The 26757-nt window shown below is 31.6% G+C and overlaps 1 protein-coding gene across 12 annotated transcripts in view; it reads left to right on the top strand.

Moving 5' to 3' along the window:
• Positions 1-26757, top strand: part of LOC147074737 (uncharacterized) — a 134486-nt gene that overhangs the window by 14590 nt on the left and 93139 nt on the right. For 8 of the 12 annotated variants that reach the window (XM_085942567.1, XM_085942560.1, XM_085942565.1 and 5 more), the window contains exon 2: positions 5916-6068. The exons of 2 other annotated variants lie outside the window; for them this stretch is intronic. The gene's annotated coding sequence lies outside the window, so the exon portion shown is untranslated. Of the gene's footprint in view, positions 1-4409; positions 4598-5915; positions 6069-26757 lie in introns of all 12 variants that reach the window. 2 more of the 12 variants (XM_085942569.1, XM_085942563.1) reach the window with 1 other exon arrangement.

Below are 26757 nucleotides of genomic sequence, written 5' to 3'. Positions count from 1 at the left end.
CATTTACTTTAATAACAATCAAAATATATTTATGTTTTCCTTTCTTAGTACATAAACAAAATAATAATAAAACGAAAAATAAAATTCATTTATAGTAAAATATAAATACAATAAATAAAAGTTATATTATAAATAACATTCATTATAACCAATGAGAATGATGAAATTGTTGATGTTATAATTTGGTTCCCTGGTTGTTAATTTTAATCTGAGATGCGGCTCCATATCCGAAAGCCTGTTCATTTTTTTAACTTAATGTCTACAAAAATGCTGAAAAAGCAACTTCACATAGATATGAAGTTGGAAAAGGCAAACTTTATTTTAGAATTTTCTCTGTTAAAACTAATACACATGTTGCATTTGCAACCAGAATGATGTTCAAGTACACTCCTTATATTTAATTTTCAAGAATCCGTCTGAAGCTAATTCCAACAATTATTGCTCTTCTTCCGCATGTGATAAACCTTCTACCATGAATGTTGTATTGATGTCGTATTAATGCTTGTTGCACCAGGCGCAGCCAAAGCCCGGTGCAGCGCGTACCCCCACCAAACTCTTCTCGTATCCCAGGGGACGTACCACACTTTGGGAAACACTGGCCTACAACATAATTCAATTGAGCAGTTTGCATCGCGGATGACATAATGTCTTAACTTCTACATTTGACCTTTGGTTTTATTAATAATAAATGAAAATACTGGTTTTAGATGCATCGCATGTAGTATTTATTGCAAGAAATCTAGTATGGCACCACTGTCATAATAAATGTACAAATACGAACATGCTACCTACCTGTCCAGCATGCCTTATCCGTCTGTTCATAAAATTATATTGTAGAAAACAAATGCTGGCCATTACGCCCATACAAAATTATCTTTATTACATTGCTTTTTATTTTACTTATTTTATTTATATTTAAACACAGCATAATTATTTTGTATGCCAGTGTATGCGTTTTTGTAGGATTAGCTATCAGTCAACATTTATTTATGTATGACAATTGTATACAGAAAAATAAAATTATGAAAACAAAAAACATACAATTTTATACAGAAACATAAAACTTCGAATACAAATTATATACCGCGTCACCAAAAATATCTACGTCTTTTGAGAGCGCATTGACTAGTCTTACACCCCTCGCTAATGATGCCTGATAGGCTTGACACGAGGAAACGGTTCCGATCTAGAATAAATAATGTCTGCGACGTCGTAGGTAATTGACAGGCGAATGTAAATTCAAATTCATTAGGACACCAGGATCGGAAACCATCCCTCGCGATAACAGGCAAAAGTGTTTCAAGAGCAGAAGAGCCCTACGAGATTCAAGAAAGTGAAAAGAAAGCATGCCTTGTAGAAAGGCAGTCGGAAAATAATCATTTGACGAATTATCGAAAGGAAAATAGTTATATGTCTTAAAATAAAATAAAATAAAATAAAATACAAATACAATTATCAAGAGAAAACTCGGTGGGATTAACTACTTGCTCCGTGGAAGTAGTACATCACAACACAGACAATATTAAAATATATATTTAATTGTGTGTAATTTATTCCCTTTAATTATTGTGACAGTTGAGACATTTGTCACGTGACCTAGTTGACTTGTAAGCCAAGCTGTCATTAGTTGATTTTTCCAAAACATTACGATTGATACGGGAAAAACTAAAGCGACAGCGTGTTATTTTCTGTTTATGGTATATCTGGTATATATATTGTATATCCATGGTATATCTGTTTATTTAATTATATTTGTAGCACAGATATTTCAATAATATTTTATTATTGAAAACAGGGATACTTATAGATTAGGAATATGGTTATTGATCCATCTTTCTCACCATTCCTTCCATAGAGTCTCTTATCTATGTTACCTCTTACATGACCGCTGTCTGTCTGTAAAAATACCCCAAATGAGCTTTGAAAGAAATATGATGGCTACATAGTATATTAATATTGTTTTCTAAAATTTAAACACAAAACGAATTTATGCAATATGCATCATACATTTATGCCATAAGATAATAATATTGTCTTATTCTAATACATACAATTATGTATATTTTGACTTCAGTTATCTATCGATATGAAATCTTTAAAATTGATTAATCTAATTTTACAAAACTGGACATACAGCATGTGTGCACGTCTTCTTCTTCTTCTTAGGCCATATCCGCCCCTTAATTGGAGCATATGGACACCACGCGGCGCCTCCAAGAATCCCTGTGGCTCGCCAGTCTTCTTGCTTCGTTCCAGGTCAAACCAGCATCCCGTAGCTCCGCCGTATATTACTATTTTTATGGATATTCTTCTTCATTCAGCGCCTCTTCTATCAAAGGTTGGCGACTGAGTTGCAGTGCATCTTTCTATCCTGGAAACTTCAGTGCACTAACGCTTATTAAAACATTGAGTGACTTTCAGGGGTCAAAACTAATTACACATAATGCTTTGGAATTCTGATGTATATTGTAAAACAAAAAGTAAATTATCATGTTCAATCCTTATCATAGCATATAAGCATTCAAAGAGTAGAGGTTGTATCAACAGATTTTTACCGATGAATGTTTGTTAGCCATTAAATCAACCCATTCTGTCTTTGCACTGAATCAAATGAATAAAACAACATCCATTTTTTGACCAGCCGCGAGTTTGAATCCCACAATTCCTCATTTGCCCAAAAATATACTAGACCAACGTGGGTGCTAGATGATTTATAATTTTATACACTAAAACATGATATCAGCATTCAAAATCAAAATATTAATATTATTTTTATGGAAGAAACATATGTTATGGTTAGGATTTAGTCAATTTAAAATCTACATTAAAATAAGATTCACTTTTTACATTTAGAGAAAATTATTGTGAAAAGTAAGCTTGGATGATTTTAAAATGTAATAGAATCTTTTATATCTAATTAAAATAGAACAGATTTTATCTCATCTCAAAATTTTATTATTTAACATCTAAAATGGCATGTCAATTTGAATATAATTTATTTATTGAATATTTTATCGAGCTGGCAATCAGGCCATTTTCTGAATATTTTTTTAAAATTAGAATAAAACATAAATAATTGCGCGTAGCGTGGGTCACTTGAACACATTAAATGACCACGCAAATGCTCGTAGCGTTTGCGGATAAATATAAAAAATGCGTTTTATTTATCAAACAGCCTTGATTTTAAATAAAAAAAATAATGCTTTTATCATTGCTATGAGATACCTACGACTTATTATCGAGGCATTATTGACAGTTCTGAAAATATTTAATTTTTTATCGATCTCGACTAGTTAATTATCAGACTTCTACTTATGCAGAGTGTTAGTAAGAACTCTGGCATTGTTGATAAAGCTGATCGTATATTATTATACCTACCTGAAAATGTATTATTTTTCCTTTTCTTAGATATAATATATATATATATATATGCGTGCATCCATAGTATGTGGCCGAGCCATGTACAACGTCGATTCTTTACTTTTAATGCGATGAGAAGGCTGCCCTGTCCGCATTATTTTTTTAACTCATCTATTATAATATTTGATAATAATCTAAATTCCATTGTGATTATATTATAGATATAGGTGTGGGTAATATGCTGGAAAAATGCATATTATATCGATTTGAATTGTTCCTATTACTAAATACAGCGGTGAGTTTCCTTGACTCTAATGGCGCAATCGATTCGTCAGAAAAAAATAAAAAGGGCCTCCAAATACTCATACAATTATTATTAAATTATATCGCAACCTTAAAAAAATACGTATTTCCTACAAATTGAGTCCTAATATCATAGATCATAATATTGGCTACTACAGAGTGGAAGTTTTGTATTAACAGATTTTTGTTTTTACGAGAAATGGATGTTAGCCATTTGCTCAACCTAGTAGGTCCATACTTTGACTACAAATACAATAATATGTCCATTTGCCATACCTAAGCCGACGCGTAAGCCGCTCGGCCATCGTATGCGTACAAGTAGATTACCAATACAATATTACTCACACTGTAAAAAGAATCTTGCAATTGACATCAACCACTCAAACAGATACGTACTTGTACACAAAAAGTAAAATCCACTACTTAGGTACTACATTACTTACTGTTTGCCGTAAGGGGCTCAACATCAGTCAGCGCCTCAGGCCTACATGCCCCTTAAACCACTACTAACTATCACTAAACAAGTCGAGGTAAAGGTTATACATTTTGATATTTTTAAGGTAAGCACTAAATATTCGCTAGTAAGAACGTACGCGACCTGTACGTAGAAGTGCGGTGTGGTAATTACATAGAATATTGCCAAATATATGATTCAATCAATCAATCCACAGTGCTGTCGTAATAGTAAAACAATTGTTTGCAATTATTTAGTACGCGAGTTGATTCAGTCATCGACGTTATTTCAGTGCTTAGCCATGTGCATGTTATTACAAAATGGTGAACTTTGACAATATAACCCGCGTATTGCAAGAGATATACAACAATTTGAAGGATTTTGCGAGATTATATTTTAAATTCGCCCTCTACGCAATGATAATTTACATAGTTTTCCACTATTACGTGAAGTATATTGGCGTATAATTTGGATTAACATGTATACATGAAATTATATAATAATATACATAATAACAGATTATTTAAATTTAATATAGTTAAGTGTTTAAATTCTAATTGATGAAATTTCTATAATAATCCATTGGAATCGATTTTAGTGATATAGAATTTTTCTTTTCAAAATGTTTAAGCTTTATGTAGCCATATCAATTATATGTAAATATTATAAAAAATAGGCGAAAAGAGGAGATATGCTGTTAAGATCCGACATAAATAGTGCACACTAAACTTTGTCAGTCATATACGTATTTTTTTCAGTGAACCAAGACTACAATGTGCCGAGAGTGTGTTATTTTTTTTTTAAATCAATTTATTAAACCCTGCCTAAGCCAAATCATAATAGTGTTGGCATGCTATGGGCGATTTGACAAAAATAGTGCACAGTAATTCAATAATACTTGTATATTTTCATTGAATTAAGAATACATATGAATACATACAGATGGTGTTGGTTATTTTTTTTAAAATTCATTAAGCCATGGATAGACCAAACCATATATAAAATATCCAAAATTATATTGGCGTAATTTTCGATATTTTATAGACATATGACTAGTTTTTGACGGTTTTTTATCATGGCTTGATTTATGCAGGGTTTAATTGAATTTTAAAAACTAACCAATACTGTCTGCCCAATGTAGTCTTCGTTAAATGAAAACCAATATTTATGACTGAGAAAGTTTAGTGTCCCCTATTTATGTCAGATCTTAACAGCCTACATCCACCCTTCGCCACTGAAATATATATAGCCTAAATACGTTGAAAGACAAAATTTGATTCGCTTATATTGATTGTTATGGAATAGGATGAGACTTTTATTAATTTGAAATTTAATTGAATTTTATAAAATCCTCTCAGTCGACAATATTTAGTCGTTTAAATAAAGGAAATTTAGTATTCATATAATATGAACAATCCAACAGTAAAGTAATTATATTAAACTACTGTATTTTAAATAGCTTGTTGAGTTGATAGCTATTACGGATTAAATTATGGTATAAAAACCAACACACATTTTTTGACAATTGAGGTTATCAGTGATATCCAATTTAAGATTTAGATTGAGAGTTTTATGCAATTTCAAAAAGAATAGTTCGGAGTTATATGAATAAGATTTTTTTTTGTTATTTTATATTGAAAAATCTGTCGAATTTGATTTAAAAACGTTTTTTTAATAAAATGCCTCCAAAAGTATTTAAAAATGTGTTAACAAAAGATCAAACCAGATATAAATAGTTTAAATTACATGTAAAATAAATTCCAATAAAAATAATAATATATATTTTTTTCTTTTTCAGTGAAAAGTGATTAAAAATTTGTTTCTTAATAATTTTTTTATAAATTAATAATAATAGTGTTTGACGTTTTAATAAAGTGTTTTTGTTATTTTATAAATAATATAAAGAAAAAATCTTCAAGATCAACTGCAGTCCCATTTTCTACCTGTGAATGTAAGTAGATGATTAATTCATTTTATATTTCTTTGTTTACATGACCGTGTACTTTTGGGAGTGATATTTAGGACATTTTAACATACTGTGAGGCAATTACATTTTTTGAGTTGGTGATGAATAATGGAACGAAACACCATTCGTTTTCATGGAGGACAGCTGCTAAAAGACCTTATTCCACTTTAGAATAGTAACTTACTATACGCAGGGGTCGATTTTTGTTTAAACACAAATAAAACTCCTCTAATTGAAGCTCCACCTTGCGAATTTCTGGTTAGTAAAATGACAGCTAAGGAGGTCGCTGATGTCAATAGTTAGGTACATAACTTTGATATGTACCACAATAATCATCATCATAATCAGCCTGAGTCTATCCACTGCTGGATGAAGGCCTCTCCAGGCTGATTCCAATGGCGTTGCCACGTACTTCCGCAGAACTTTATCATTTCGTCGATTCAGCGGCCTCTAGGTCTATCTTGCGGACGTTATGTACCTCTTTGATACGACTGATTTGTCCAACGATTATCTCTTCTTCGAGCTATGTGTCCAGCTCATCTCTATTTGAGGCTTTTAATAAACTCTATCACATCGCAAACCCTTGTCTGGTTCCTTATCCACTCATTCCTCTTTTTGTCCTTTCACGTTATGCCCAACATGCATTTCTCCATACCACGTTGTGCCACTCTAAGTTTCTGGATCTCTCTTTTACTTAGGGTCCATGTTTCATACGCATATGTGATTACGGGAAGCACACACTGGTTGAACATTTTGCGCTTTAGGCACAGTAGAAGGCCACTTTTGAAGACATTATTCAGGCGGCCAAAAGCACTCCAGCCTAGCTTTACTCTGCACTCGAACAATTTCATCAAATATACATACCTATAGAGACTTGTTGTCCCAGATAGATGTAGTTTTACACTTGTTCGAGCTGAGTGCGATTGATGAAGATCTCTTTTTGGCCCGCAAAACAGTTGAACATGACTTTCGTCTTTGTTACATTTAAACCAAATAATATCATAATATAAACAAATTTAAAAACTCAATTAAAGTTGATTTAATTGGTATGATTAATAATATAAACAAACTATGGCTCTAATTGTATTGTATTGTAATTGTAAACTATCATTCTAATTGTAATCTGTATTGTGAAATGATATTGTCTTTAAATATGGTGCTCTTGACTTATTTTCGTTAGATTTTTTTTTTATCAATGGATGAGAAATTATTTTATGTTAATATCAGCAAAAAACGTTTCATCAAATTCACAATTGGATGTAAGCATATAATTATTTTGTAATTATTTAGAAAATTTTAGTGCTAGGAAATTTTGCTTCTGTTGTGTGAAAATATTTTCAAAGATCTCCCCGTCAGATATGATTGTATTTTTTCCAGTTTCCATACGTATTTTTTTATCATATTTTATTTGGTCTTTATGAACATATTATTAAGTGAGTTATGATTTTCATCTGTTGTTAATGATGCAAATGTTTCAAATGACGTAAAATGAATTAGTTCGAAGTTTGGTAATTAATATTCGAAATAAATGAAAGCCTTGAAAAACAGTAATTTCGAAATAAAAAGTAATTAAGTACAGTCAAAGAAATACAATGAATTCATTCATAATGGTGATAGGCGACGTTGATAAATGAAGTGTTTGAGTAAAACGTCATTATGGTTGATTGAATCTCACTAAATTGGATGCTCTAAATAAAATGAAATCAAATGTTTTCTTATCTTTAAATCATTCGATGTAATGCTATGCCCAGTTAAATTTTACCACCGATAATATTCAATGCGTTTACTTTATTTACTTATAAATAATACAATTTTATGACGTTAAAATTTTGTGAGTATTAAATGTGCAAACAATGTATAAATCTGTCGTAATAATCGTATATTTTACCGTTTCCTCCAAAGTACTGTTGGCATTTGAGGGTAGAAAATGGATAGATCCAGGAATCTTGCTTTTTCCTCCACCACCCGCCACGTACCCACATCAATTATGCAGGCATATACTGTCATATATAATCAGGCTTCAATATTGGGACCATACCTAAAATAAAATTTGATGTAAATAAAAAGGATAGTTATACACATTTATATTTTTATAAAAATCGATGTTTTTTAAATTAAATATAAAAAAATATTAAAACGATGAATTAGTCAAAAATCTAAGCGTTTAATAAAATGGGACCCTGCAACAAATTCACATTTTTTTACAAATGTAAGTTTATCTTTGACTTTTTTGGTTAGATACACATTTGTATCTAACCAAACACAGTTGAAATTGTAAATTATCAAAAAAATGTCTCAAATTGCAAGCTTCGAATTTTTCCGCTTGGTGCCTCTGCTGGCATGCATCTCCCCCTTAAGAAGTGTTGCCGACAAATTGACAGCAGTAATCGTCTCTCAATTTGAATATGTTGAATACAGTTGATGTCTTTCCAATTGGCATCACCATTGGCAAAAATAATTCAGCGCCTTGAGCGAATAAACACCTTAATATGCTCCGATATCCACAATAGTGTACAAAGGTTACATGTAGTACGTATGCAGTTCATCGTGGGACACTTATTCGTGCACTGCAGTACGTGAAACATGAGTTCGTGTAATATTTTATCAAATAACGAGCTATTCGTTGAACATTTCACCGTGGAATATTTTTGTACGTATCTTACAAAATGCGGCGATAGTTTGCAAATAGTACTGTTCCAATTAGATTAACCCTAACCCAATCTGACCTAACCTAACCTAACCTAGTAAAGACATCTCATAAAATTCCCCACATGTTGTAGCATACGTACAAATATACTCCACGGTGAAATGTTCAACGAAGAACTCGTCATTTGATTAAATGTTACACGAACTCATGTTTCACGTACTGCGGCGCACAAATAAGTGTCCTGCGGTGAACTATTTACGTACAAATTTCCGGATACGGTGTACAAAACTTCTTTATATAATATACCTTTCCAATAAAAAAAACATTTTAAAAGTTAATCCATAAGCCTTTTCATGGATTTGAAATTCTGCTGATACCGATTTGGTATATTTTAATAGTGTGATTGTTTGTCGTGTGTGAGTGTGTGAGATAGTTGATTCTAAATTGTGGTTTATTTTGATTTGAAATTGCAGCTAACATTTTCTTTTGTTCTATCAATAACAACCTGGCACCATACGTGTGAATACGTGAATGCAACGCCTTTTAATGAGGTTTGCGTAATTGTAATTTCTACTTTATTTGCAATATACCTTTTTTTATGAATGAGTTTCTTAAGCCAAAAAATCCGCCATTTTAAGTCTACCGAGACAAGTTTTTTTTAGATAGATATATAGGCATATAATAATTTTAAAACTTTTAAAAATTAAATAGAAACATGTACCTATGCAATGATCAAAAATTGTGGTATTAATGGACTGTCAGAAAAGTAATAACAATTCATTAATGTAGCTACTACGAAAATTGATTGTTTTAAACACGCTCGAAGCAGATGAGTAACTGGCATGACAAAGAGTTTAAGTACATGAATTAATACGTAACTTGAGTTATTGCAGATATAATATTTTAATTTATTGAAAATATTCTAAATATTATACCATCCCTAATCCATTTATTTATTAATGAAAATATTTTGTAGATACAAAAAAAATAATTTAATTAACACAGTGTAAAGGTTTCGAACCTTCTCTTGCTTATTTTGCTTGTGAAACGATTTTGATAACCCACTATCCCCTTCGCAACAATCACATTGTAACAGATCTTCCTCTTAGAGCGTACAATCATGTATGGCGGTGGCGAAGGGTGAAGGTAGGCTGTTAAGATCTGACATAAATAGTGCACAGTTCAAGTAAGTTACATCATAAAAAATATTGGAGAAATTCACGACGTCACTTAGTAATTGAAGTAATAGGTATCTACTTTGATTTAATAAAACAAAAACCGATTGCCAAAGTGGCTTGATTTAGAAGAACACTGATGAGTGGGTATTAAAAAGGCCAATAGTTAAAATTTGTCGCAATTAGTACGTCACCTTGTACCATAGAGGTAATGCACGGACGGGGCGTAAACCCAGGAGATGCAGGGTTCGATTCCCTGCCGGGGTGGCTTACTTTTTTCAAAAAGATTTTTTCTATTGGTTATAATATATTCTCTCAGAAAGTGTTTTTCAAAATTATGTATGTTAAATAGTGCACATTAAAGTTTGTCAGTCATATTTTTTGTTTTCATTGAACTAAGAGTACAAATTGCAGATGGTGCTTGTTAGTTTTGTTTAATATTCAATTAAACCTTGCCTAAGCCAAACCATAGTAGTGGAGGTAGGCTGTGGAGATCTGATATATTATTATAGAGATATTGTACACTTTCTCAGTCATACTGAATTATTTTCATTGACTTATGAATATAATTTGCAAATGGTGTTAAAATTCATGTCATTACTACCTAAACCAAACCAAAATAGATAAATTTTTCTTCTATCTATAAAATATTTAAAATTATGTATGATTTAATAGAACAATTTTAGATATTTTATAGATAATATATATTCTATTATAGCATGGTTTAAGCAGGTTTAATTACATTTCAAACTAACCAACACTATCAGCAATTTGTAGCATTAGCTCAATTAAAACAAATACATATGACTGACTAAGTTTAGTGTGAACTATTTATTTTTGATCTTAACAGCCTACCTCTACCCTTCGCCAGTGATATATGGAGGACCCCTTAACAAGATAGTTTGACTCTTTACATAGTCAAAATATTGCTGACTATATTTTTATTTGAGTGTTATATTAAATAACATTGTATCATAAATACTTGAATCATTATAGAGTAAAGTGATCGATTAAGTTGCCATTAAAATAATAGTATGTATATTTAACAGAGGGCATGTAAATACAGCAATTAGAAGTATTTTGTCGACAGGAAAAAATATCCCGAGCGTAAAATAATTTACAAAAGTGAACATGATATCAACAAGTCATCAAATTGAATTAACAGCATTTTCGTGAAGATCTGTATCTGGAACGATTATCACGAGATTCACAGTTTTTCTACGAATTATAATATAAGGCAGGGACACATTGAGGATTTAATCGTACCTCAAAATTGTAAATGCATAAAATATATGATGGCCAAAAATATTTAAGGAAACCTTCTCTATCTTAGCTTTATTTTTTATGGCAATATTGAAATGGACACGTCATAAACAACTTAATCCGTGTCAGCATATTGATCGGCGATATTAAATACATTACCGTAATTAAAAATTCTTTAACATACATTTCCCGTAGTGTCTAATTATGGCAAACTCAGTAAATAGCTTACGGCAAATATTATTTCCGCTACATCCATTTTTCTACATATTTAACTATATCCGATGACGCAAACTCTAGTAGTAGCTGACTCAATTATAATAATTATTATTTCCTAAATATTCTTTTCAAAATATTATTTTGACTATGAGTACGTCAATAAATAGCGGATCATAATTCATTAGACATGTCACTCGAATATAAGTTCCCGGTCTGTTAGTATCTCAGTCTCTATATCGCTCCGCGCAACCTCATTCTACCGAGACTCGGACCTCGGAACAGTATCATAAGACAAGTATTGTAAGATAACTACTGTAACATACTCTTGTACCGACTGTTTACCCTGCAAATAAAACTCGCTCCTCCATCCATCGGAGCAACCACCAAATCTCGACCTCTTCATCCACAACACCATACATGAAACCCACATTTATATAAAATACTTAATTAAAGATTGCCTAACTTTAATTAAACCATGATACTTCCTAAATTCGTTGCTACGAGGGTGGGTCAATAATTCCTTAGAAAAAAGCATTAAAACAGTTTTGATTTTTGTATTTTTTTTTTATTTCTCAACATAATCTCCTTGGAGCTCAATACACTTGGTTAGACGTTTCTCAATTTTTTTTAAACCGTCAGAAAAATAAGTTTTCGGAAGGTCCTCAAAATAAGCATTTGTCCGATCGATGACTTCTTCATTTGAAAAAAAACGTTGTCCACTTAGCCATTTTTTTAAGTTTGGGAAAAGGAAAAAGTCACTGGGGGCTAAATCTGGCGAATACGGTGGGTGGTCGACCAATTCGAACTTCAATTCTTCAATTTTAGCCATTGATCGTAAACATGTGTGAACACGGGCATTGTCCTGATGAAAGAGGATTTTTTTCCTGTTTAAATGAGGCCATTTTTCTTCAATTTCGTTTTTTAGCTGGTCCAATAAAGATGCATAATAATCCCCTGTTATTGTTTTTCCTTTTTCCAAATAGTCAACGAAAATAATTTCACGTGCATCCCAAAATACAGTAGCCATAACGTTACCAGCTGATTTTACGGTTTTCGCCTTCTTTGGACATGGTTTGTCTTCGCAATCCACTGCTTTGACTGTTCTTTCGTCTCGGGAGTATAGTGGTGTATCCATGTTTCATCTACAGTCACAAAGCGACGAAAAAATTCATCCGGATTGCGTTGCATGAGCGACAACAGGGCTTTAGAGGCCACCACCCTATTGCGTTTATTGTCGACTGTGAGCAAACGCGGCACCCATCTTGCAGAAATATTTTTCATGCCCAATTTGTCATGTAAAATAGAAATGACGCTACCTTTTGAGATCCCTGTAACCTCAATTATCTCACTCAACTTTAATCTTCGGTCACTTAACACCATATCGTGGATTTTATTGATCATTTCTGGTGTAGTCACCTCTACAGGACGTCCTGAGCGTGGTTCATCCTTTGTTGATGTACGACCACGTTTAAATTCATTTAACCAGTTATAAATAGTTGCAAGTGAAGGAGCAGAAATGCCGTGAACTAAATCCAACTCATTTTTTATTTCCTTTGCTGTTAACCCTTTTATATTAAAATGTTTAATAACAGCTCTAAACTCAATTTTCTCCATTTTTCATTTTTCCATTTTCCACAAGCAAATTTTTTTTTAAATGTACGAGAAACACACAACAACCCGACCAATCTGATTGAAACTTCGCAGCATACTGAATCGGTAGTGCCGCTGCATGAAAACAAACCGCTTACAGTACTAGTCGCGCCACCTGTCGGCTTTTCTAAGGACTTATTGACCCACCCTCGTATTATATAGGAGCTATTTGAACACTCGACGATGATGAGCCCCCTACTACCTTGTTTTTAAAAATATACAATTCAAGTTATTCAGAGAATTACAAAACAAAATCTGACTTCATTTTTGTATTTATGTAGCAGTTTTTTGTTTAATAGCTTATTAAGCAGATTTTAATAGCTTAACGACGATGAGCCTTACCCTTATTTCACACTATACGATTTTAACTGTATGGAAAAAAATCGAACGGTAAAAATCCTAATCGGCAACGAGTTTACGCTCTTTTCACACTATACGGTATATGAACGGTTTTTTTTCCGTCACAAGCTCAGTTTGTGGTTGAGTGTTGTATAGTGCCGTACAATTTAAACCCGTCTAATGTGAAAGCGTGCATTAGGTCACGTACACCACTGAGTCATCGGTGGCCACCCGGGCGCCGCAATACAGTGGGATGGACGGCTGCTATACGGCGCCGTTCCATTTTTTACCCATATCATGCCATGTATCGTATGTACCGTATCATGTGAAAAGAGCGTTATTCTCAGCTTCACTTTTATATAATTATGCTTCAAATACTGTCTGATATTTTACATATACACGCAACCATGTTCAAGTATATTCTGGATACGGTCCTGTAAGATGAAGATGCGATATGGCGCCTGGTGGCTTGATGGTATCGCAGCAGGTAGCTGTGGTTGGCGTCACGGAGTGCGAATCGAGTCCAAGGCTTGACATATATTAACAATAAATTAAAGAGTATCTTCTTGCGACTAGCAGAAGTCACGCAAGACATGAGCATTTTTTTAAAGATAAAAATTATACCGAATGCGAGAAACACCTTTTTTCTACACGATATATTGATAGACACTGTTCAAGAAATCAGCAACTGAGTTCCCAGTTAATACGATGAAATTTTTAACCAACGTGTATAAAGTGCTGGGTTATTCGGCATAAGCGGCTCGAGAGCCGCATGCGGCTCTTTGCATATACGTTTTCGGCTCTTCAGATATAAACTCCAATTCCACCTCATCTCAAGCAGCCTTATAACTTATGAGCTTTGATGTATCAGCACAAGTGGACAGAAAAGAACTGCCTAAAATAGAAACAATAATATTTGATACAAAGAATAGTTTGCCTGAAACATATGAAGCGTTAAAAAAACTAGCTTTTGGTATTCTCACAATCTTTGGCTCTTCATAACAAACATTGTCACTAATGAACAAAATAGAAAATAAACTAGAAGCAGAATTAATAATGGTTGATAATTTACAATCATGTATTCAATTAAAAATAAGTTGCTATTTGCTAGATGAAGTAAAGCAATCAAAAGCGATGCATAGACGCCGTTCTTTTTCCCCTAAAAATCCATATCCATAATTATACATAATATGTATATTACATATATATGCGGCTCTCTGGTACTTTTGTAATCCTGTTTCCTTGACAATTTGGCTCTTCTCACTTGACAAACTGCCGACCCCTAGGCTATTATATTATTACCACACAAAAAGATTGGCTACAACAAATATCCTAGAATATGTTTAGTGTCGTTGTTGTTAAGGTTTGCAATACTAGTATCCCAGTATTTTTCAATACCAAAATACCAGTTTTAAAAATCAGACAATACCGATATATTCGGTATTAAAAGGGGAAACAATATGTATTGATTAAAATAAAAGGTTTAACAGGACTGTAATGTTTTGTTGGATTACGCGATATCTGGTTTACTTCCGTGACTTTTCATCGTTTTTGGTGACAAACACTATACATTTTTAAAGAGATTTTTATATAGCTATTTATATATTTATTGGTAGATACTGTTTTTTCAATTATATTACAAATACCAGTTTTCAATAGGGAATACCGAAATACCGGTATTGGTATTTTCATTCGATGTTGCAATCGCTAGTTGTTGTAGTAGCCAGAGAAAAATAGTATCTTCTATATATATATGTGTTGAGATTTACACGTTTGCGATTTGACGATTCATCCACTCTCTGATCATCTCTGTATAGTCCGTTTTCATTTTCATTCATCATTATCGCGTATGGTTATATTTATTTATGCCTTTTCGATATATCAGGGGATTCGGGATAGATTTTTGATGAGGCCACAATACATAATATGTAATTTTCTTAAGCCTGTGTATTTTTGTGATGTGATACTGCTGTAATAATTAATATTCTCGTGGTTTGTTGTAGTGCTAAATAATAATAAAAAACAAATAATATTATTAATCGATTATTTTTTTTATTCATATTCGTATGAATAAAAAAAATAATTAATTTAAAATTATTAGCAAGTTAAAGGAAGCTACAACACTTAAAATATCTTGTTTTCAAAATTATGTATGTTAAATAATATTATATTAATAATTCAGGGAGTTCAATGTTTCCGAATCTAAAATTGTGTCAAAGTTTAAGTTGAAATGATTGCGATTTTTTATAGATACGGTTGACAATAGTATAGTTTCTTACAAATGTAGTGCAGTTTTGTGTTTTTTATTTCCTCTATCAGTAGAGAAGGTTTTTTTCAGCGTAAACCTAACCAAGTGATTTATGACATTATGTTGCATTAGCAATGATTATCCAAATGCACATTTCAGTGTATTCATATTACAAGGCTCCATATAACATTGGTTTTATGTCTGTTTATGGGTATATAGTTATTGCATACTAAATCATAATACTCTCGTATAATACGACTTTATCAGACACTTTCACAAATAGAGATGCATACATTTTCATCATGTCCACTATTGAGGTCAAAATATTAGTTTGAAGAAACAGACTTCGATATTATATAAACCAATCATGAGACACGTCAAATGGTAGCTTATGTATGTGAGATACGTCAAAAAATGTTATTACTCGAATAGAAACCCTGTTTAGCCCAATCTGAAAAATTCTGATAGGTGCATAACAAATTATGGTGGTAAACAACTCAAATATGTCAGCATATTGATCGGCGATATTAAATATATTACCGAAATTACAAATTCTCTAATAATATCCATTTCCCGGAGTGTCCAATTATTATAAACTCAGTAAATAGCTTACTGCAGATTGTTTCCGCGATATCCATTTTTACACAGAGTCAACTATATCCGATGACGCTGAACTCTAGCTGACTCAATTACAATAATTATTTCCCAAATATTATTTTCAAGATATTATTTTGATTGTGAGTACATCAATAAATAGCGGGTCATAATTCTTTGGATATGTCACTCGAATATAAGTTCCCGGTCTGTTAGTATCTCAGACTCTGTATTGCTCCGCACAACATCTCATTGTACCAAGATTTGGACCTCGTAACAGTATCTTAAGTATTGTAACATAACTACTGTAATATACTCTTGTACCGACTGTTTACGCTGCAAATAAAACTCGCTCCTCCATCCATCGGAGCAACCACCAAATCTCGACTTTTCATCTCTCCTTATGACGACCTCTCCATACACCACAACATGACCTCCACAGTGATGACTCCCACAAAATTAAAAGTAACAGGGAATTTTTAGCAATTTAGCAGCGGATTTTTAGAATTATATTATTTCAATATGTTAATTTCCACTTTAAAAGTTATCGATCTGAGGGTCAAATTCATGTTTTATTTTTTTATGTGTGTTTTTCCCAGCGCTTAGACCTAAAAGGTTTAACAAATGGCTTACAAGTATACAATATGTTGATAAACCCTTTCGTGATGCGGCTAAGATCCACACCGTGTTGTAAAGCTAATAGTTTTTTTTTACTTAGTGATTAACTCTTTTACGGTCAATCGTGTATAATTTGATGATGGATATTTGGCATTAATGTTTTTAATTGTTCGATTGTATTTTGTTTTATGCTTGTCACTCTTCTTACGCCTTCTTTCTGTGATATTTAAGGTTCGTTTGCTGTGGCTATTATGATAAGAATAAAGAATAATACCGCCTGTATACGTGCATGGATTTACTGGAAGCAATAATGAGTATTTTAAACTATCGTGACAATAACTGTTTACACGTAACAATGCTGACTATCTCTCCAATTTATTATTTAAGAGTGAGCGAGACGCGATGTTGTCATTGTATGGTACTATTTTGTACTATTTGACAGCTACTGAAAATCGGTTCGTAGTTCATTTTTTTACCGGCAGGTTCGCCATTATCATTCTACTGCGTACGCGAAGATCGAAAAAAATCTACTGTCGCATGAAAATTTAGAAGGTTCCAAACTTTTTTAAATTCATACATGCAATCTTGCCAACTACAAGATAATACATGTTTACCCATATATTTTTTTGTTATGGCCAAGATAATAATTACCCATGCACGTATAAACGGGGTATAAGGAGGAAAAACGCACGGCGACAGCTGGAAAACTAAACAGAATAGCAATCCACCGTTAAAATATCAAGTAATAAGCAGTTATCAGTAATTAATTCCCAAAAAATTGGCTGCATTTATGTGATTTATATTTACTTGTCTGACATCAACGCATCATAATACATCATATGATTAAACAGCAAAGCAATTAAATCGTATTGACATCAATTAATCAAAAATGCAATACTGGTTTGACGTTATTCTACTGACAATTATTATATTTTATCAGTTGAATTTCTGAAAATCGATTGATTAATAATTATTCGTACTCATCTGACATAAATGTAAGTGATATTAAAGGTACGTCAGAGTCCAAGGTTTTAATGTGACGTTAGTAATGAGTGAGTGATTCATCCCTATTTGTAATGAACGAGTGATTGATTCAATCAAGAAAACTGAAATGAGTATCATTATTAGTCACTCATTACAATATATTTACCTTATAATCTCTGTTATTATCAAACATATGATTTTTTGAAGTTATACTTATTTTGGCGCATTTGGAAAAACAGATCAGAGTGTATTTTTGGCGTGTGACGCCGATGTAACGCATTTGGCGTGTGAAGGAAGTTGCGCGCGCCGATGCAACACAATTTATTATTATGATTATTCATTAAGATTTGAGGCTATATTTATATAAGTACTAGCTGAGCCAGCTGGCTCTCGCCAGTCTGTCTCGCTAGGTCTTGCAGACGGCTTGGCGGTGTTGGATTTTATTATAATTGTGAAGTATGCATAGATGGCGCCATAGTTTTCTCTTCGGGATGGATTTTTTATTCACGTCAGACAGTTTGACATTTCGCTGATAGTAGTAGAATGAGGTTGCGGAATCCTTCATCCAGCAGTGGATTGATCCTAGTTGATGATGATGATGATAACGATATGAGTATGTAGATAAATATAATATCACCAATTTTGATAAATACAGCAATTCAAATGACAGAAAGGAATAGAATCAGGCTAGAGAACCCTTCATCCAGCAGTGGATTAGATCAGGTCGATGGTGAAGATGACGATATTAATATGTAGATAAATATAATAAAACCGATTTTGATAAATACAGCAATTCAAATGACAGAAAGGAATAGAATCAGGCTAGAGAACCCTTCATCCAGCAGTGGATTGATCCTAGTTGATGATGATGATGATTATACCGATATGAATATGTAGATAAATATAATTTCACCGATTTTGATAAATACAGCAATTCAAAAGACAGAAAGGAGTAGAATCAGGCTAGGGAGGGCTTTATCCAGCAGTGGATTGGTTCAGGTCGATGATGATAATGACAATATAAATATGTAGATAAATATAATATCACCGATTTTGATAAATACAGCAATTAAAATGCAGAAAAGTATAGAATCAGGCTAGGGAGGCCTTGATCCAGCAGTGGATTGGTTCAGGTCGATGTTGATAAGGATGATATAAATAGGTATAGTATCACAAATTCGTTTAACTGCTAGTAGTAGAATCAGGTTGTGGAACCCTTCATCCAGCAGTGGATTGATCCTAGTTGATGATGATGATGATATGAATATGTAGATAAATATAATTAATAGTATATAGATAATATATTATTAATAATGATAATTATAATTATAGTAATGTATGTAATGTATTAATAATGATAATTATAGATAATATAATAAATGAAATTCAAGAAATCTACTGATATTTGTGTTTCTCCATAATTGTAAATTAACTGATGATTCTTTCAATAATAAACTTGAAATGATTTACGCATGACGTTTTTTGATGTTATACACTTCTAAATTGACATAAAAAGCATTGTAACTCTACCCAAGAGCGCCATTTTACCCATTAATATCATCATTGCTTACAGTAAATTAATATTATTAGTTATTGTTATTCTTATTAGTTTTAAATCATATCTAATAAACCACATTTTTCAAAATCTACCGATATTTTATGAAATCTACTGAATTTTTTGTAAAAATCTACTGAAATTTTAAATTTTGACTTGGCAACACTGGGTTGATCGCATAGTCAGTGTCGCCATGTCTATCTACTGATTTTTTAAATTTTGGCTTGGCAACACTGGGTTGATCGCATAGTCAGTGTTGCCATGTCTATCTACTGATTTTTTTTTTAAATTTTGACTTTGCAACACTGGTTGATCGCATAGTCAGTGTTGCCACGTATATCTACTGAATTTTTAAATTTCGACTTGGCAACACTGCAACCCAGTGTTGCCAAGTCAAAATTTAAAATTTCAGAAGATTTTGAAAAATGTGGTTTATTAGATATGATATAAACTAATAAGAATAACAATAACTAATAATATTAATTTACTGTAAACAATGATGATATTAATGGGTAAAATGGCGCTCTTGGGTAGAGTTACAATGCTTTTTATGTCAATTTAGAAGTGTATAACATCAAAAAAGGTCATGCGTAAATCATTTCAAGTTTATTATTGAAAGAATCATCAGTTAATTTACAATTATGGAGAAACACAAATATCAGTAGATTTCTTGAATTTTGGAAAAAAATCAAAAATTCAGTATATTGGCAAATTTCAGTAGACATGGCAACACTGCTGGGTTGATCGCATAGTCAGTGTTGCCATGTCTATCTACTGAATTTTTAAATTTTGACTTGGCAACACTGGGTTGATCGCATAGTCAGTGTTGCCATGTCTACTGGAATTTCATTAGATCTACTGAAATTGTTGTCAGGAAAAGAAGAAATAATGATATTTGTGATGAACGAAAGTCACTTTTTACATGATTTTTTAAAAGACACTTGTGAGATTATGTCAATATGCACGCTTTCACCAAACACAATCGTTGAATTTCATACATTTTTGTCAATCAATGGTATTTTGAAGAAAAAATCAAAAAATCTACTGAACTTTGAAAATGTTAGTTGGCAACACTGGTTGATACCTTTTAAATATTTTTGGGTTATAATGAGCTAATTAAATGTATATAAGTTTCATTGGTTCAAAATAAAAATTGATTCAACAGCCTTACAAAAAAAAAAAAAGTGACATCATATTTTAAAATTTTCCTTGGTGTCGTAAAACGCCGATATGTCGTACGCCCGCGTTTCAATGAAATGATCAGTTTTAATCGGAATTCGTATAAATGTTATTGTTTATTTGAATATTTATAGTTATCTATGGGTGCTTGTTATAAATGTGAGTTATTATATAGTGCTGTGCATTTTTAAATCATTAGGAGACATAAATAATATCACCTGTCGTTTTTTACATAAACAACAAATAATGACGTATGTTACCTTGTTTTTAAAAGTGATTTTTTTGTGACTGTGTTAAGTTATATAAAATTGTGCTCACTTCAACTTACAGTCACTCGAATGCATCTCATAAGTAAATATGTGGTCAGTCAATTGAAATACCGTATGTTAGTATACATAGCGTAATAAATTTATAGTGTCAAAAGACTTGATTTCCGTCAGAGGTGTAGAAACTTAACTTAAACAGAGAACTTAATTCATAAAAATTTAAATAAATCAGTTCTAATATGTTTATCGATCAATCTTATTATGATTAGTTTGTGAAAATTGATTGTATATATCGGTTAAAACGCATTTTAAATTTAAAGCGGCCATCTTTGTTTAGTCGGTTCGAGTGTTGCAAACATTGTGAAAAAATAAATTCCCATATTGTCAATAATGTGACGTATATGCCGGAAAGCTTTAGAGAAACATCAATATTATATCGCAAGATAACTTAAATTCGGAAAACCCTTCCTTTCATACTCTATATGACCTATTTGAATTTCGAACATTCCATAAGTGTGTTTGGCGTTTTAACCCATCGGACGTGACGAATAAGGCACACAATCGCTCGCAAAAACGGGCAAATCTGTAGGATAATAATAAATAGGAGATAATAATATATAGGAGATTATTTATGAGTAAAATTATATATCAATAAATAAATAAATTTTATGAATGTTGAGTTGGTAAATAATTCAAACAATGGTATGCTGTAAATTTACAATATTTAGACACTTCATTCACAAAAATACATGTTTTTATTACAGTTTAGGATAATATTTGTCGCATATCCCATGTCAATTTATTTATTAGCGGTTTATAATAATTGAAAACAATAATAATTATTATGTTTCATCACAAAAGCCAATATCACGTTTCACTTAAACCGTTAAATAAGCTATGTTTTACTTTTGATTTGTAATAAATTATTATTGTTAACGAAAATAATTGTACAGTGATCTGTTTAAGCAAATATGGTCGAAATAGCAGTTTGCTAAATTTTTCAAACACAGGTTTTGAGATTTTTTTCTTCCAAAGTAGGTACATTCTGCAAAAATATTTTGTTTTGTTACGCCAAAGAAGTATGTATAACTTCTAACGCGCGTACATAAGTACACACACACACACACACACACACACCGATTTTTTTACTATCTAATTAATAATATTCATAATGTCTTTATTGAAATTGAATATTATTTTATACACTTATTATAATATTAAAATGAATACGCAATAGGTCAGCAGTCATCACGATTATAATAACAGTTATCAAAAAAACCTTTATAACTCGTTTTTAAACAATACTATCAACACTATTATTAATTATCTATTTTAAAATAATATCTTTTAACATTTAAAATCTAATGAGAATTTATTTAAATATTCTATAAAAACGAATATTTTATAAATTCTAAGTTTTGTTTAATAAATAGTTGTATTGTTGTTGGACGGGTACCCTTTTGATAAAGATTCAACAATCCGTTAAGTGTGTTTTGATAGTGAATAATTCATATCGTAATATAATTGTAAATAGTAGAATTTAATTAAAGTCGATAAAGTGGATGTATTTACATAAATAATATTCAAATGAGCTTGTTCAAATAATTAATCGTATAAGGTAAGTATCTATTCTTTATATTTATAAATGTTTGATAAGTCTATATTATTTTATATACTATGTGATTTTTCATAATAATTTAGTACCTAGTTGAGGTAGTGTGCTTATTCCAAAAAATTGGCACTCGATGAAAAACTGTTTATTTAATTATATTGATGGGATTACATATTTTACCACGTTTTTACGAGTATTAGCTCGTATTCTTGTTAGTCCGGTGCAGATTTTTTCTTGTTTGTCCAAGATTTATATTGGACGATTGAAGATTTTTAACTAACTTCCCGACTAGCTAGAGATTTGAAACTTTTAGAATATATCAGAATACGACGAGAATGCATTCTTTCAACACGTTTGGCCAACTTTAAGCAGAATTGAATTCATTTTCAGTTAATTCTGTTTTGTATGGAAAGTTATTATTGTTGGTTGCTAAGGGGGCTTAGCAACTAAATTTTTAATATATACGTGCGTTACTATGGAAATAAATATGACATGTCAAAATTACATTTCAGTATTCTATATTTATTCAGTATTTCTATCAAGTACAAAAAAAGTATTTATTAATACATAGAATTGTCAAGTCTATATGATTAACAGAAAACTTAAAAACATGCTATATAAAAAGTTCTTTTTATCTTGTAATTATTTTTATTATTTTTAAGGCAAATTGTACTTTACACTATTATATACGTAGACATCTAGAATTTATTATTGTTCATTTGGAATAAACTGTGTTTGAATTGAACTAAGTTATTATACTTATTATTTTTATTACTTAACTATGGATACTAATAAAATTGTAGTGAAATTGATTATCCTCTAATGTTCTATTATTAGGATTTTGACGATGTATATGCCTATTGATTGTATTATTAGATATTTTACAAACACTTCAACTATCCGTAATTTGTTTGTTATATTTTTTATTGTGATCCTTGACTTAAAAGGTAGGTAATACAATTTTTACCTACTTTATTGTATTAATTTATTATATAAGTTGGAGATAATTGTATTCGTTGTTATTGTGATACCGAAAGACGAAACCCGGGTCGCAAAAAATGACTCAAATGGAATAGTACAAGACTTAAAACCATTAGAATTTAAATTCGAATTCCATCAAGTACCCTCGGTCGATAGTATTAATATTAACTGTAGATATTATATTAATATTACATAACATTCATTACTATTCTTTTCGTGCGTTGTAATTTATAATCCATTGCGTTAAATCGGTATAATACTGAGTGTTATAAATCAGGATGTAGGGATTCCCTTTCTTAAACAGATAGAGGAAAACTGTGGATTAAAATTGTATAAGTACATATTGTTTATTATACGATCGATGTGCTTTGTTTCATAAATTTTTGAGAATAATGGTCTACCAAACTGCAGAGTGCATTGCACTTTTTGAATGCGATGAAAATATATGAAACAATGTACGATCGGCAATGCCGTGGAGTGTCAACGATGGTTGCCACAGCGATTCTTTCTGTCAATTTGTTGGAAAATAAACACAACAATTGAAAATTCTGGTCACGTGCCAGTGCTTACGGTGTGAAAGGCGCGCCGTTCGATGGCCGCTCGTGAATTTCGTCCTCTTTGTCGCTCGATGAAGATTTTTTTAGCAAAATTGCTTAGAAATATTTTCAAGAACTTTACTGAAAACCAAAATTATGTAACGAAATAGTATGTGGGATTCGAGCATACTAAGCTTTTGCAGACATACTTATTTGTTTTCATTTAACTAAGAGTATACGTAGACAGGGTTTAATTGAAATTTAAAAACTTACCATAACCTTTTGCAATTCGTATTCTTACTTCAATAAAAACATATAAATCTGACTGACAATGCTTAGCATGCACTATTTTTATCGGATCCCCATAGATTATTTTGTTATGTAATTTTGATAAATAGTAAAACCTAAAGATTTTTTTACAAACACTGCAATAATAATTGTTTTTATACCAGATCCTTTACTTGATTTTTACCACGTTTTTCTTAGCTCGTATTCTTGTTTGTCTGCTGGTTGTTTATCCAGTACAAATATTGCAATCGATTTTTAACTAACTTCCCGACTAGCTAGACATTTGAAACTTTTAGAATATATCAGAACACGAAGCCAATGTATTTCTTTAATACTTTTAGCCATCTTTAAGTAGAATTGAATTCATTTTCAGTTAATTCTATTTTGTATGAAAAGTTATTTAGGAAGAAATCCGTAATTCAATCCACTATTATCGGTTGCTAAGGGTGTGGTCCTAGCAACTAAATTATTAATATATACGTGCGTTACTATGGAAATCAAAATGACATTTCAGTATTCTATATTTGTTTGTTTGTTGCAAAATAGCAAAAAAATGATTTGCAAAAAATTGCCTTATTTGTCCTAAATTATTAATATATAGAATTGTCAAGTACATATGATTCAACAGAAAATTTAAAATATGGTATATAAAAAGTTCTTTTTATCTTGTAATTATTTTATACCATGGCCGATCCTAATATGGACCTACACAGAGTGGACAGATTGACAGATTTTTATTTTTACTCGAAATGCACGTTAGTCACTTGCTCAATATATTAGGTCAATACTCTGACTCAAACACAAATTGAAAAACAATATGCGTATTTGTCAGACCCGGGATTCAAACCAGCGCTGCTATTCTTAACAGTTAGCACTTTAGCACGTTTCCGTTATTTTCATCGGTCCAAATTAACATATAAAGCATTCCATACACGAGACGGTATCTACAATAATTGGTAAATGTAATATGGTGAAAATTTAGGTTGGTAGTCATGTCGGTAAAATTCGGGTATATTCGTGCTGGCGGATATGCCCAAACCCAAAAATGTTGTATAGAAACGTCAAACATTGTCAAAATCATGGCATTGCGATTGCCGCATGTAGTAATACAAATATTATGTTACTAATAGCTGCTACACTAGCCACTGGATATTTGACAGCTCGCGGAGAACTATAAATAATGCGGCAGCCATGACGTAATAATTTTTCAAAACAGTCAGTTCTTGCATCTAATTTCTCAATATGTAAAATTGACGTACTCTATCTCGCTCTAAAAAGTAATAGAGCCAAGAGAGGGGCTATTAAAAGATAGCACTTTTGACAGTTCAGACGGTTAACTTATTGTAATAATTAACTGCCTAAATATATAAAGTGGTAAGCGTAAGGCGCTGGTCTTCCATCCGGGAGCTCTGGGTTCGATTCCCAGTGAGGTCAAAGAATATTTACATAATATTATATTAAATTCCTCAAGCCTGGTAGTTTTGCCACAGTAATTGGGTTTCACGGCATGTAGTGGTGTTTAACAAAGAAACAATATAAAAAATGTAGTTATTTTTGGATATTAGGTAAGTGATATGTTAGAATAGCCTCACTGGGACCCATGACGTTATAAACCGACGCTTAAGCCACTCAGTCATAGTTGTCTACAAATAGTTTTGTCCATTTATTGCGTAAGTATTTAGCCCGAAACATATTCAGCATGTAAGTATGCATAACGTTATTAAAATGTTAATTTTTTTATGATTGGCTGCAAAAATTCGAGTGAAATTCTGTTCAACTAATATTATTATTTAAATTGTAAATAAACAAAATGGCGTGGCCACTCACTTTCAATTTCAACGGGGACAGTGCAAATAATTCAGATCTTGGCATAATTTATTTTATGCAAAAAGTACTTAATTTGGAGATTTAAATACGAGAAGTACCTGCCTATCTATCCACTGGAAAAGTTTATGTTATAATAATTATTATATCATGATTTTAAAATAGCATAAATCATCATTATTTATGTTATAATATTCGTCAAAATGATTTTGGACAAAGTTTTTTTATAAATAAATTGTCGCTTAATTTAAATAAGGGGATGGAAAATAAAATATTCTTATTTTTGTATAATTTCTTTACTTATTTCACAGTTCAATACTGGTCAGTAACTAAACAACGTATTATAGTATATTATTATAAAACATGATAATTTTATATGTGTGCAAATCTACAATAATTTTCCGATTTTAAAATGTGATTAAGTTTTATGTGAATAGAAATGGTTAGGTAGGTACATGATATGCGTGCGCCTTCCAAATGGAGCTACCACAAAAAAAGATTGGTGTGTGTACTACTTATGTACGCGCGTTAGAAGTTATACTTCTTTGGCGTAACAAAACAAAACTTGTGATAACCAAGATTCTTCGACTAGCTCTTAATTATCATATTAAATTACACACTCAAGAAAAGGTACCGCTTATTTGAGCGCAGTTGGTTTATTTCTATACACTTTAACTTATATTACTAAATTATATAAGA

The sequence above is a fragment of the Rhyacophila brunnea genome, unplaced genomic scaffold (genome assembly GCF_057557595.1).
Source record: "Rhyacophila brunnea isolate RB1 unplaced genomic scaffold, BYU_Rbru_1.0 scaffold_15, whole genome shotgun sequence".
Classification (NCBI taxonomy): domain Eukaryota; kingdom Metazoa; phylum Arthropoda; class Insecta; order Trichoptera; family Rhyacophilidae; genus Rhyacophila; species Rhyacophila brunnea.
Note: the sequence above shows the minus strand (reverse complement) of the source record. Positions and strands in the feature narration are given on the sequence as shown.